The sequence below is a fragment of the Ambystoma mexicanum genome, chromosome 2q (assembly GCF_040938575.1).
Source record: "Ambystoma mexicanum isolate Mex_15411 chromosome 2q, UKY_AmexF1_1, whole genome shotgun sequence".
NCBI classification, from domain to species: domain Eukaryota; kingdom Metazoa; phylum Chordata; class Amphibia; order Caudata; family Ambystomatidae; genus Ambystoma; species Ambystoma mexicanum.
In genome coordinates, this window is record NC_090924.1 from 428,032,766 (window position 1) to 428,046,771 (window position 14,006).

The following is a 14,006-nucleotide window of genomic DNA, read 5'->3' on the forward strand; positions in this document are numbered from 1 at the left end:
GTAGAAAGAGATTACAATGTGCATAAGTGTTTTGACACAATTATATACAAAAACCAAAAAAACATAGAACATTGGATTTATATTCATTTCTTTACATTATAATGACTAAATCATAAAGAAGAGTGCAAGTAGGACATATATGTGATACTGGTTCAATAGATAAACAAGTATCATAGCCCAATTTCTAGGTATTGTTCAGTAATAGTCCCTTTTTGCAATTGTTAGTTTCAAGCAATTAATGCTGCAGGGTCTTTGGTACAAGATATCTTTTTTATCCTTGCCAACGTGAAATTTGATGGTTGGAACCGAAATGCAAGTTCCAAACGATCAGGGGTATGTATGTATGATTTGAATCCCTGTCTTCGTCACGTTTCGGCGGTTATTCTATAACGATAGGTCCGCCTTCATCAGGGCTCCTAGTTGGTGACCCTGTGGAAAGTATATAGATATCGAGTCAGAAGGGTGGATGTGAAGAGGCGGTGGCCCCTAGTGCTTAGGGCACTGTACAAATAAAAATATTTAGAAACTCTCGGCACCGGTGGCCGGCTTACCTGCCGGTGTTTGGGATCCCAGAGGTTCGGGTGTGGGACACACGGGGAAGAAAATCAGGCGACAAGACCATGCGTCTATGTGAATACTGAGAACTCTCAAGTAAAGTCACAATCACGTCTTGGAGATATCCTGCATAAGGTATGAAGATAATAGAAAAGAGAGGAACAGAGACTATAAATCAGAGGTCTGGCCCCCAGGTTGTGGTGTGCTAATAGATAATTGCTAAATAACCACATATAGCAAAGGTATAGATAGTGAGGAATTATGCTCTATCTATATTAATTACCTGATAGTAGAGAGATTTTACACCGCTTGGGTAAATTGTCACCTCTGTCAGTGTTTTGTGGAACGTGGTTGTTCACTGTAGGCTGGTGGCTGTTGCCTGTGTGAGGAAAGCACAACTAAGCACCAGAACTCGTTTGTTCCGAGGATATTGAGATGGTGGATTAAATCCTGTGCACAAAATATATATGTGACTTAACGTGGTGACTGATGGTGCTTATGTCCAAGACCAGGATAGTGACAGGAGTACTCCAAAGATACGCGTTGTGTGTTTGGAAGCCAAAGTGCATTGATGATGCCAAGTGCACGTGAAATTTGCAAAAAAACACAGTTCAACGGCCGGTCTGAGTGTTTTAGACTCAATTACATACGTCGAAGTGCCGGATGCATGGGCTTCGAAAGGAGTATTGAGTAAAGAGCGAGCCGGTGGCATGAGGGGTTAAAGGCTGCATGCGGGGAAAAGACGTGCCTGTTGAAAAGGACAAAAAAAGGGGAAGGACCCTTTTTACGCTTACCCGCTGCAATGCTTTTTTTGACCTGTTGTACGACTCAGCAGACGTCCGCTGCAAGGGGGAGAGGCTGGAGGCTTGTCTCGACCGTCTCGTCTGGTTCGAGGGTGTGTGTAGACTGTGGCTGCCTGCTTGGGGAAGCAGGGGCCGGAATGATCACGCATACGCAAAGGCCGCGTAATTGATCGCTGTCATGGCGACCCGAGAAAGAGTCACTCGAGCATGCTGGGAGAAAGTACCAGTTTACAGTGTGCCTCGGTGTAAAGAAAGTGTGGCTGTCAGCCTCATATAAAGTCGTGCACTGAGCCTGGAGGTAAGAGGAAGAATACATAACTCCGTGCGTAGGTTTAATATATAACAAAGACAGAGAGCAACAGAAGCTTTGTTTCTCGCAGCTTGTTGATGAGAGCTAATGCGCGTGGGGAAAGGCTAATTAGTGGTAGTGGGCAGAGACGTGGGAGCAGACATATGTCACAATGGTTATATTACTGGCTGAAAAATTTCATTGAGCCCATGGTGCTAAGTGTTTAATCGATGTATCCACCTGGACTCCTTCCTAAGAAGACTGTGTTGAATGTCGGGGCTCCCCTTGATTTTCTCGAGTACCCACCAAAAAAGGTTGTTTGTACTTGCCTACAGCTCACATCTTCCTCTTATGATAAGCCTGACTCTCTGCCACTCTACCAAGGTTCCTGAGTAGTACAGACTGATACTAAGAGTTGGGGATCTATAAACCACTGGGATAGCTTACTAAAGTCTTGCCTCCAAGTGGGACTTTAAGAAAACTCCCCTAACAGGCACCAGTGTGTTTTTGAGGACAGGAAATGGGAGAGGACTCGGAAACCCTGCTGTTTATCTTCTGCTGTGCTGTGCCTGCCTGGAACCAGTTCAAACTGGGAGGCTGGCTGTCTTAAAAAGAACAGCCACCACCACAGTTTGAATGGTGCATGGGTGCTGATCAGCTGGGTTCCTGCATAAGAGGCATGGATCCTAAACCTGTGGCAAGTTGACCACTGGAACTGAAGAAACGATAAGGAGAGACGCACACAGCCACTTCCAGATGACCGGAGGTGCCTTCTTAGTAATAGCTGCTATCCGACCCCTTCTTCAAAGCAACAGGAGAGCCCCAAAAAGGACTCCTCTCTCTCCCTTAGACTAGTGAGTCCAATCAGTTTCAAGACGACCTGCATTTCATGCAATCCTACGACAAGCTGTGATCTTCACCGCCTGCAAACCGCCAGTACCCGGGGACCTGTGGCCGTTGTGCAGTGAATCGCCTTCCCAAGATTGAATCCTCTGGAAACTTTGGCCTCCTTCTGGACCTCCAGAGGCAAGATTCCACTCGTTGAAGTCCCCTCCTCAGAGTACTGGACAGAGAAAGCGAGACTAATTGACTGGGCGGTAACCGTTCAGTGGGCATTGAAAAGGGTGCTAAAATCACAGAACCACAAATAATCCTTTGCCTGGAGCCTCTTCACCCGACTGCTGCTGTGAGATCCATTCCAGTGTCCCTTCTTTCGTCTGCTTGACCAAGAATCCTGTGATCAGGTCTGCTGTTGCTGCATCACTGCTGCATCATGTTGCATCCTCTTCTCAGTTATTGTGATTCTCTTGGTAGAACTTAACTTGAGTTGATTTGCTGTTCCTGGGTTGCTGGAGTGCTAATTTGTGTGTTTGGGAGTTTGCCATGCCCTTTCACCAAGGAATAACGCCTGTGTGCCTACAGGGAGCCTTCTCCGAAGTCCCTTAACCCTTTTTACAACAGATTGTTACTTGCTACTGAAGACTTCTTCTGGAACTTTGGACTTTCTGCAGCTTGTGCCTTGCTTGTTTGGCCCTCCGATCTGACTCTGAGACACTCATGACTAGATTGGGATGGACTGCAAAAGCCTAAGGCTTCTGTGAAATTATTACAAGTATTTACCTGCTTTATGTTGGTCTTGTTTAATTCTTACCTGAAACAGATGTTTTAAAAAGTAATTACTAAAGTGTTTTTCTTATATTTTAATTGCTTACTGCCATTCTAGAAGTAATACAAATGTGATTTACTTACTTTAAAGACTGCATTACTTGTCCTAAGTCATGTTACTTGTCTTTCTAAAGAAGTGTTTTTACCCAAGTGTACATATAAAATTATTTTTGTATAACTTTTAGTGTGCTAGTGTTTCTTTGGCCTATCTGTATGCTCTGTTCTTTCTACTGCCCACAGCCTTTCCTCCCTCCTAAGATAAGTCTGGCTGCTCAGCCATTACTACAAACAAAGCTGTGGTTCAGACCTATACTAAGAGTTGGAGCCCTGTGTCCCAAGTAAGAGTCTCCTACAGTCCAACCTAAGGTGGAATTTTTGTAAAACTCCCTTACACCCACTCACACTCTCCTGAGGATATCCTTGACCACTCTCCATGCCTAGCTTGATTGGGTTTGGCTAATCTCTCCGAGTTCCCCTGTTCAATATAACTAGTGTGGCCTAAAATCTGTGCACCAGGCTAGATTCTAGAAATCCATCTGAATGCCCCACATGTAGATTCTCTGGCTACAGGAATGTGGAAGGGTACCCAAAAGTCCCACCCCCTTCCTGGGCGCCACACACACAAAGGCATCATTGCCTGCAAAGGCTGCAGCTTTCCCAGGCAAATGCGTGACCTTATATGGGATTTCCTACCCTGGTAAGGCAGGAAGAAAGCCAAACAACCATATGACCAAAGAACAAGCGAAAATCTTGTGGCGTGGCCGTTTTAGGGCACTAGCTATACCCAGTAAATGTGAAGGCGCACACTCGAAATTTTAATAAAATGTAAAAATATAATTGCTGCCACCAGCTTTTCTTTAGGCACATATAAAAGTAACCAAAAAAAACAATTTTAAAAGGTGGGGGTGATACAAAAGTATCATCATTACACTGCATTGTAAGATGCTGTGTGCAATGTAAAAATGTAACGGACAAAAAGGGAAACATAGTACTGATAATCTGAAGGACTGATCAGTTTCCCCATAACAAATTAGCAAAAGGGAAGGGTGAAGTGAATCTGAAGGCTTTACATACCCCCTAGATGAGTCAGAACAGGTTAAAAAAAAACTAAGCAAAAAGATTGGGGAGCCTTAGACACTGGAGGGCAAGTTGCCAAAACAGAAATGTTTGCTAATAATTGCCAAACCCAGGGGGCTAGGAGGAGGTTGTCGCACTCAGGGTGCTGGGTGGAAGAAGTAATCAGGCGACTTGGGGCTAGGAGATGTAAAGGGTGGTTGCCAGTTCCAGGGGAGGAAGAGGAGGTTGTCAAACCCATGTTGCTTGGAGGGGTTGGCGGTGGGGTGTTTGGGGTGAGGGGGAGTGGGAGGGGGTCTTGAGACCCACGGGACTGGTAAGGGCAGCCAGAGGTTGTCAGACCCAGAGAGGAGGGAGCGGAAATATTAGCCAGATGGTCTGGGATTCAGTGGTCATCGGAACTAGGGGCTAGGACGAGGGGGTGGAATAGGTTTTCAGACCCTCTCGGACAGGGGTGGACAGCGAACCAAAATAGGCCCCGGAAATAATTTTCAAACTGGCCCCATATTGCGCATTTTGAACAAGCCCACTCCTTTCCCTATGAAAACTTTTGAATTGAAATGGGCAACTGTAAAGACCGGAGGGGGGTCTCTACTTCCGCTCGCTATATGGTAGAGGAGAGGCACAGAGGACCCCTGCCAAGATTCTCTATTATTGGTATAGTGGTCGAGCAATCAAGGCCTAGCTTCTCAGGAGGTGATGTAAGCTGGTTCTTAAGTACAGTGTAGTCCCCAAGCACCCACAAAGGAATGTCCACACACTGTACCGGTTACAACACAGTCTTTATATAATGTTCAAAGGTATATACAATATCATGATAACTCACTTTGTACTCCGAAAATCAGCAATGGTAAATGTATACCATTTCTAAAGTGGTACCACTAACGTTATTAGATCTCATTAAAGTGCATACGGTCAGAACGACACACAGATCAGAATAGAGAGGAAACCAACAGTAGGGAGAGGAAGGAAAGCAAGATGGTATAACAGTTGGCAGAATACTGGCCCCTACCACTAGACACAGTTCTGTGTGAAGATCCCCCCACCTGGGCAAACTGTAGAAGAAAGATACAAGCCCAGTCCATATATTGTTCACACTAGACGTTCCAATAGTTCTGCAACCCCAAAGTACCTTGGCATTGTAGCGTTCCGCGTCAGGGAATCGATGGCCCTTCTTGAGTGTCCTCCCTTTCAGGCAGGAGTCGCGGGTCATCGAACGTCCGACAGAGAACAGGTCGAGCTACGACAGTGAAGTGGCCGCGTTGTTCCTAGCGGTGCTCGCTGACGGGGAAGCATAAACGTCCTGCAAGGAAGCGGCGTGCAGGGCACCTCAGTGTAGATAGTTCGGGACCGCAAAGAGTTGAAGAACTGTGGCCCAGCAAGGGCGTAGAGTCATCGGCGTCTCTTTGGGTGGCGGGAAACCCACCGGTGGATGCTGCTCGGCGCGCCGAAGGTCAGGCCTTCTCCAGCAGGATACAGTGGCGACGATGTGGACGAGAGCGTCCTTGGATCAATGAAGTTCTTAGGCAGCAGGAGCACAGCGGCTCCAGTCAGCAACAGCAGTCGTCGACAGTGGAGGACAACAGTCCGGGCGCTTCTCCTTGGAGTTCCACAGCAATCCCTGTATCGGGTCGGCAGCCTGCCGAAGGTCTGTCTACCAGGGAGCTTAGGCAAAGATCTGCTGTGCACGATGGTCCCCTGTAGCTCGGGAAGAGGGCGCCTTACCAGGTCCTCTCTGGGTCAGTTCTTGAAGCCCAGCAGCTTTCAGATTGCGAAGGAGAGCAACAGCAATTCTTCTCGTCGAGCAGGGTTTCAAGATCAAGCTTCAGTTACTCCAGTTACTCGTTGTAGTGGACTTCAGCTTCTGAACACGATTCCTAGCAGTGAGAGGTCCCCAGATATACTGTGGATCTCCCATTCATTTCGCTGGGTCACACTCAAGCATCCAATCACGACTACGGTCATTCATTCATGCAGGCAGGCAGCAAATCAGGCACATGGGGCATTCAGGCCATTCACTTCTCTCCAGACACTCACAACAAGTTATGTGTATTGGAACAAGTACTGAGCCATTCAACACTCCAAGCTGCATTCATACCGGTTTCGGGCAGAGCTGTCTCAACTAGTGTGTCAACCACCAGATACTAGACAGCCACAACATAGAATGTGTATTGGTCACACACTCCATTCACCCAGGTCCCACCCACAGGCGTACCCACAACATACGGTCGTTGAGAAGGCTCCAGCCAGTCTGGTCGGCACTTCCCCACACTACCATATATGGAACTTCCACCCAACAGCCAGTCAGGGTGAAGGGACAGAGGCAAGGCTTCCCGGGATTTCGGGAAGATCAAGGTAACAGGTGATGGAAGGCAAGAGGCCATGGGGGCCATTTTGTCTCTATCCGGAATCTACCAATTCCAATGACAGGGCCTGGGCATCCCAAAATGGAGGACGCATTTCAGCACGGAGCTGCCACCAGCCCGTGCCCAAAAACATACACTAGGGGCGCAGGGTTGCACCCCTACCCATGAGTGCCATAAGAGCGTATCCCATGGGTCTGTTCACCAAACCAAAATAGAGAGAGCTGCACCACCAGCAGTCCCACATGAACTCCTGCACGGAAAACACAACAGAACACACAATAAAAAGCAGTAAAGTACAAGGATACAGAGGCCCTGTCCCTCCGATGCATTTCCAGCATCACAGTAACCACACAAAAGAGGCCCAGGTTACAGAGGCCTACCAGGAAATCTCTAGAGTTCCCTCTAGGCTAGTCCACCCTTGGTCTGGGATGAGGTAGCCATCAGACCGAGGGGGTCTGGGATGAGGTCGTCCTTTGGAACGTTTTCTCTCTTTAGCAACTTTCCCTCCATTTTTATGGACCCCCAAACTGTTTGCTTTTATTTTGTAATCAGAGCTGAACTTCTTACAGTGCAGTGAAGCCTTCAGCTTCACTGCACTGGCTTTTGCTCATTTGTCATGGGGAAATTGACATGTCCTTCAGGCTGTTGGTACTGGGCAACATTGTTTCCATTAGACATTTGACTTATCCCTTTTGGTAACTTTGTATCACTGTACAATTAATCTTACAATGCAGTACAATATGGTCCACTTTTGTTTTGCCATAGACTAACACTCAGAGGATTTTTGCTTACCTTAGGTGTGCCTAACGGACAAGCTGGTGGCAGCAGTTACAGTTTACTATTTTTTAGTATATTTATTCTAACCTTACCACGTTTGGCTAACTACTGTGGCTAGTGTACAAACATGGCCTGGCCACAAGGTTGTTCGTTTGTCCCTTGGCCATCTTGTTACTAACCCTTCTTCCTGACCTGTGAGGACAGGAAACACATCCTTATATAGCCATGCAGTGCTTGGGAAAGCTGAGGCTTTTCGTGGGCTACTGCAGGAACATGTGTGTTTGCTCCCAGGAAATGGGTTGGGACTGTCTGGTTTCAGTGTGTTGAGTGGTATGTATGAGCTGTGCCACCAGTGGACCTGATTTGACCACTGCGGGGGGTGTGTGTGGGCCAGATCTTAGATTGGCTAATGGGAGTTTTGACTCTTAACTGCCTTTTGGATAAGAGGAGGACCCCTGCATCTGTTCCAGAGAGATCCTGGAAGAATCCTGAAGGAGCCAAGTATCCTGTCCAGCTGCAAGGCGTGCAAGGAAGACCATGGACCTGCCGGAAGGGGGCCTGGCAACCAACTATTGGCCCTTTCTTGAAGGTGATATCAGAAGACCTGCGAGGGATCTTCGACCCTTGGAGAGGAGGGACCATACATTCCTGACGTCAGCCTGGTGTCCTGGGAAAAAGAGCCTTCGGAAGCATCTCTGAGCCAATCTGGGGCTGACGAGCTCAGAGTTTGAGCTAGCGCTCTGCAGACGTCGCCATTCCGCATTGCATCTCAAAATGTTGGGGATCGACAGCTTGTGCTACTAGAGTCTGCCAAATTTTTTGGTTCCAACATCCAGTGTACTAATACTTACCTTCCTTTGCAGGGCTTTATGTATCTTGTCCTACTTCAATGATTGTATATACGTGTCATGTATTCGTTTTGTGTGATATTACATGCTAGTAGACATTTTTCATAGTGTTGCATGGTCATTAATATGTTCTTATAACTGTTTGTCTAAGCATGTTCCTTGACGTCTCACTGTGTACTCATTGAGGGCCCCTTACCAGGCTCACGCTTCCTGAGACTTGGCCTTGACCACTCACTATGCTACCTTGAACTGGTTTGGCTACAGCTCCCAGAGTTGTCCCTGTCGCTAAACTAGTTTGACCTCCTTTACATCATTCCACCAGGCCAGAGTATAGAAACCAGTCCTAACCATCGTCTGACCCCCAGGGGTCTGGAATGAGGAGGCCGTCTGACCCCCAGGGGTCTGGAATGAGGCCACCGTCTCACCCCCAGGGGTCTGGGACGTGGAGGTCGTCTGACCCCCAGGGGTCTGGGATGTGGAGGTAGTCTTCATCATCAAAACATGGGGGTCTGGGATGTGGTCGTCGGATCCAAGGAACTGGGGGAGGTTGTCATCGGACCCAGGGGGCTGGGACGTTGTCGTCGCACCCAGGGGGCTGGGACGTTGTCGTCGCACCCAGGGGGCTGGGACGTTGTCGTCGGACCCAGGGGGCTGGGACGTTGTCGTCGGACCCAGGGGGCTGGGACGTTGTCGTCGGACCCAGGGGGCTGGGACGTTGTCGTCGGGCCCAGGGGGCTGGGACGTTGTCGTCGGGCCCAGGGGGCTGGGACGTTGTCGTCGGGCCCAGGGGGCTGGGACGTTGTCGTCGGGCCCAGGGGGCTGGGAGGTTGTCGTCGGGCCCAGGGGGCTGGGAGGTTGTCGTCGGACCCTAGGGGCTGGGAGGTTGTCGTCGGACCCAGGGAACTGTGAGTTTGTCGTCGGACCCTGGGTCCTGGGACATTGTCGTCGGACCCTGGGTCCTGGGACATTGTCGTCGGACCCAGGGTCCTGGGACGTTGTCGTCGGGCCCAGGGGGCTGGGAGCTTGTCGTCGGACCCTAGGGGCTGGGAGGTTGTCGTCGGACCCAGGGAACTGTGAGTTTGATGTGGGACCCAGGGAACTGTGAGTTTGATGTGGGACCCAGGGAACTGTGAGTTTGTCGTCGGACCCTGGGAACTGTGAGTTTGTCGTCGGACCCAGGGAACTGTGAGTTTGTCGTCGGACCCTGGGTCCTGGCAGGTTGTCGTCGGACGCTGGGTCCTGGTAGGTTGTCGTTGGACCCAAGTGGCTGGGAGGTCATCTTCTGACCCAAGGGGCTGAAAAGAGGAAGGTGGAAGTCGTTGTCGGACCCATGGAGTTGGCAGGTTGTTGTCGGACCCAGGGTGCTGGGAGGTCAACGTCGGACCCAAGGGGCTGGAAAGAGGAAGGTGGATGTAGTCGTCGGATCCAGGGCGCTGGTAGGTCAATGTCGGATCCACGGTGCTGGGAGGTCAACGTCAGACCCAGGGAGCTGGGAGGTCATTGTCGGACCCAGGTAGCTGGAAGGTCGTTGTCGGACCCAGGGACCGCTCTTGGACATCCAAACACCCCATTCTGTAAAATGCTGAGAGAGATTGCAGAGGAGTGTGCGCTGGAACTGTATAAAAGGTGAGGCTTCTGGCGTGTAAAGCATGTCGACCACATGAAACAGAAGTAACCGAGGAAGATGACCACCAGAGATGCCTGCAGACCATTTGCAAGACAGTGAAGCCACCACTGCTGACCCTGTTTTCTATGCGACAGACGAGTTCCAAAGAGGACGACCCCTTCCCTTTGGCTGGTGGAAACAACCAGTCCAAGACACGCTTTGAATCGAGCCATCTCCCAAGGTCCTATGAGTTTCCAGAGCTGCAGAACCTATACCAGGAGACCTGCTGCCCATTTTGAGTGCATCGTTGTGGAAAGGGGGAATATGTCCAAAGCTGTGCTGAGACCGTAAGGACACTCCAGAGATCAGATCCAACTCGCCCATACCCCCTCACCAGAGTGTGGGATTGCAGTAAGCGAAGAAGATTGACCGGGCAATCAGTGTCCTTTGTTGGTGCTGCTGAAAAGGCGCCAAAAATGCAGAGTGAACGAATAAGATGCTTAAAGTCGTGCCACAGGTCCCTCCTCGAGGCTGCTCCTGGAAGATACTGTCCATTGTAAGGAATCCGGAGGTCGGGTCCAGAGCTGCCACATCGTGGAGGAGCCAACACTAACACTTTCTTCAAACTCAAGATACTGTGGGGAAAAAGGGTATTGCTTACCTGATTCCAAGAAGTCGCTCCAGAGCGTTGGAGTGCAACCCCCTCTTACCTCTGACTCAAGCTTCTTCTTGTGTGCCCTTTTCGAGTCTGTTTATAGGTCTCCTTTGTTAGTTGCTAACTTGTTGCTTCAATAACTTTAGATACTGGAAGAAATCCGCAGGAACTCTTCATTATTCACTGTTTGCCAAGACTTCAAGCCCTCTCTGAACTGCCTTTAGCTAGGGTTTCATTTTTGGACTTAAGACTTGCCAGGCGAAGAAACATCTCTAGAACCTTGAGCTCATGTTGCACTAACCACTTATTTCCTCCATTTAAGCGACTTTTCTATATGTGTTTGCAGAGTAAATGCATTACCGTATAACCTGTTGAGAACTGCATCTGTGCACAATTAACGATCATACAATAACCTTGCCACAAATGTAACAGTGACCAAACACGAAAGTGCCCTTTGAAGTGTATTATTCAGTATTCCTAAGGGTTCTACTGTTACCGTCTGAAGTATTTAAAGTGATTCTGGTGTAAATATAATAAATATATATATTTTATATAAATAGCAAACAGGCCTAGGGTAGAGGTCTGGTGGCGTGATCTCCTGAAATGGGCTGAGGCGGAAACGGTGGAATGGAACGAGGCGGCCAATGAAGGGGGGGGGGCGTGAATTCTGATGGCCTGGAGACACTTAGTGGCCACATTATCTGGGCCCACCCAGAACAGCCTAAGCGAACAAGACTCTTCCCAGAATACAGAGGAGGAAGAAACCCTAGAAGGAACAACGGCGGAGGGCAAAGTGGAGTAGGCTCGAGTTAAGGGGGGGAGAGGACGGGGAGACAGTGGATGTTCTGATACTGTATGATGCTTGACGCACTATGACGTGCACTGTCGGTTTTGTTTGTTGTAAAAAATAATAAAAATTGTTTAACTATATATTTTATATAAATATACATTTAAGTGCTTTTTTGTTGTGCCTGGCTAAGATTCGGAGTACTTACCTACAGCTCACATTTTCCTCTTTAGATTAGCTTCACTGCTCTGCCACACTACCAAGGTCCTGAGCTAGTACAGACTGAAACTAAGGGTTGGAGATGTACAAACCACTGGGATAGCTTACTAAAGTCTTATTGCCATTAGGACTTTAGGAAAACTCTCCTAACAGTTATTTTACATCACATCCTTGGGTCTGAACATTACTGTGTTAATGTCAACCACTTGATAATCCTACGGACACATACTGAAACATTTTTTTTCAGATTTATTTATGTATGTGCTAAGAGCTGCCAGAGGGTTGAAGCTCTTGTCATCTTTTGTCTAGTAGCATTAGAAAATATGGAGCTGACCAAGTTAGTTAATGGGAGAAAATAATTTAAAAATGCCTGAAACAATCAATTGCAATTGCGAAACTTTGAACAATTGAACGCAAATTAACATCATCTTGAATGTTTTGAAGGGATTATCACCCCACCTGAAACAGTCTTTCCTAAAAATGTACTCTTTTGTTTCAACTTTCACAGGGACCAGGCTCCAGATTTTTATCGAAGACGGCTCTGACTGCTGTACATCTATTTTACTTGGCCGTTTCATGAACAAATCGGAGGAAGGATTCTTGTTTGGACTGCCCAATACCTCTTTGTCCCTGTTTCTTTTAAATGTTCCTTTAGGAGAGAAAGCATAACAAATGTATAATATTTAATTTTTGTAAATAGCTTGAGATAAAAAAGTAAATAATGTGATTTCTTTGTTTTTTACTATGTCACTTACCTAGTACTCTGGTGGCATTTTGGAGAGACGCAAATGCATGCCATATGTGTTCTGAGCATCAGATGGCAGTATGAAGTTCCAGACTACTAACCTGTCTCTAGGTGTTTGTGGGGATTTAGTACTCATAAAATATATTGAGACTGCTTTACATTAATTTCTTCAACCCTCATTCCCATTGTCCTTGACAGGACACATTTTTACAAAAATGTTGCTCTTTACTATGTGTTTTGTCTTCTGCCAATTTTCCCAAGTAAAGTTTTTTCAATTTCCTAATTTTAACATGGTGTACTGTGATGAAATACTTTAAATTTTGAAGATGGTAGGTTAGGTCGATTCAGTTTGGTTGAATCGACCAAATATGTATATTTTTGGGGCTTGTGAATCTGCTTAGATTCACATGCTTTTGCATAGTCCACCTTCTAGTGGTTGGCTCGGTGTATAGCACTTGTTTAGGGCGTAGACTGGGCCATTCCTGTCACCCAATACCTATTTCACGTGTACAGTTACCTATTACCCCCCTCGTTCAACGTTTTATTTCTGCCATCAGTTGGTAGCAAGTCTTTGCAGCAGAGAGAAACATTTCAATGCCATTCGAGGTGTCGTCACCAGCTTTGACACCAAAGCACTATTGGATGATAAAACAACTCTACTATAACGAGCCGTAGAGTAGGGAGAGTGGGAGAGGGCCCACATTAGTGTTTTAATGCTCTTCTAGTCCCACCCACCCCCTGTCACCTTTTAATCAATAGTCAGATTCACTGACGAGTGCAGCCATCGTTTTAGTATCCTCACAGAGGAGCCCAACAAGCTTGTGGATTTTATACAGGACCTCCTAGAAGAGAGAAAAAAACTGGTCTTGCATTGTATTCCACTGCTCTGTTCCATTAATAAGAGAATAACACCGTCTTTATCCAAACCAGTCTAAACTAAACCTGTTATCTGTAGGGTGAAGAAAAAAATATAAACAGTCTTACTCCCTTGTACATCAGAGTTCAACTTGCCTCTGACCCGCTGGTTGTTATCACAGCTTGGAATAGAGCTAACACACCAATGTCAGCCTCAGAATATTCTCCAGATAAGGACGGTAGGCGTATAACATGCATTACTCCACGTAATAGCATTTCTGATGGTTGTATCTGCTTAGATTCACATATTGTGCATATAGTCCATGATCTAGTGGAAATCGCAGAGTATTGCATCTTTCTTTTGAAGATCGAAAGGGGACGTCGACATGGGCGTGACTGTAACACTCTCCCAACGTGACGTGTAGTGTACCCAAAATCCCTCACTTGTCGAGGTCCTTCTGGTTGTGTGTTTTCTGCCATGAGGGAGCCTTATAGTCTATGTGAGCGAGTACAAAAGAGAGAAGGTGTACAAGGTCTATGTTGCTTCTACTCCACGAGTGGAGGAAGGGTGGGTGCATGTGAATCTAAGCAGATACAACCATTAGAAATGCAATTGCGGTGAGTAATGCAGGTGTTCTGATGCTTGTGGATCTTTTTAGAATCAAATGCTGTGCATAGACTAGCGAGCAGTACCCAGAGATGCTAGTGGGATGTGCGAAGGAACAGTAGTAAAGAGATGTCTTAGCACTGCTTGTCCCACCT

The 14,006-nt window shown here is 47.4% G+C and overlaps 1 protein-coding gene across 3 annotated transcripts in view; it reads left to right on the forward strand.

Moving 5' to 3' along the window:
- The window catches only part of CXXC1 (CXXC finger protein 1), a 799,643-nt gene extending 786,965 nt beyond the window's left edge, over positions 1-12,678 (forward strand). For all 3 annotated transcript variants that reach the window (XM_069647456.1, XM_069647457.1, XM_069647458.1), the window contains one exon: positions 12,153-12,678. The gene's annotated coding sequence lies outside the window, so the exon portion shown is untranslated. The remainder of the gene's footprint in view (positions 1-12,152) is intronic.
- Positions 12,679-14,006: the final 1,328 nt, after the last annotated feature.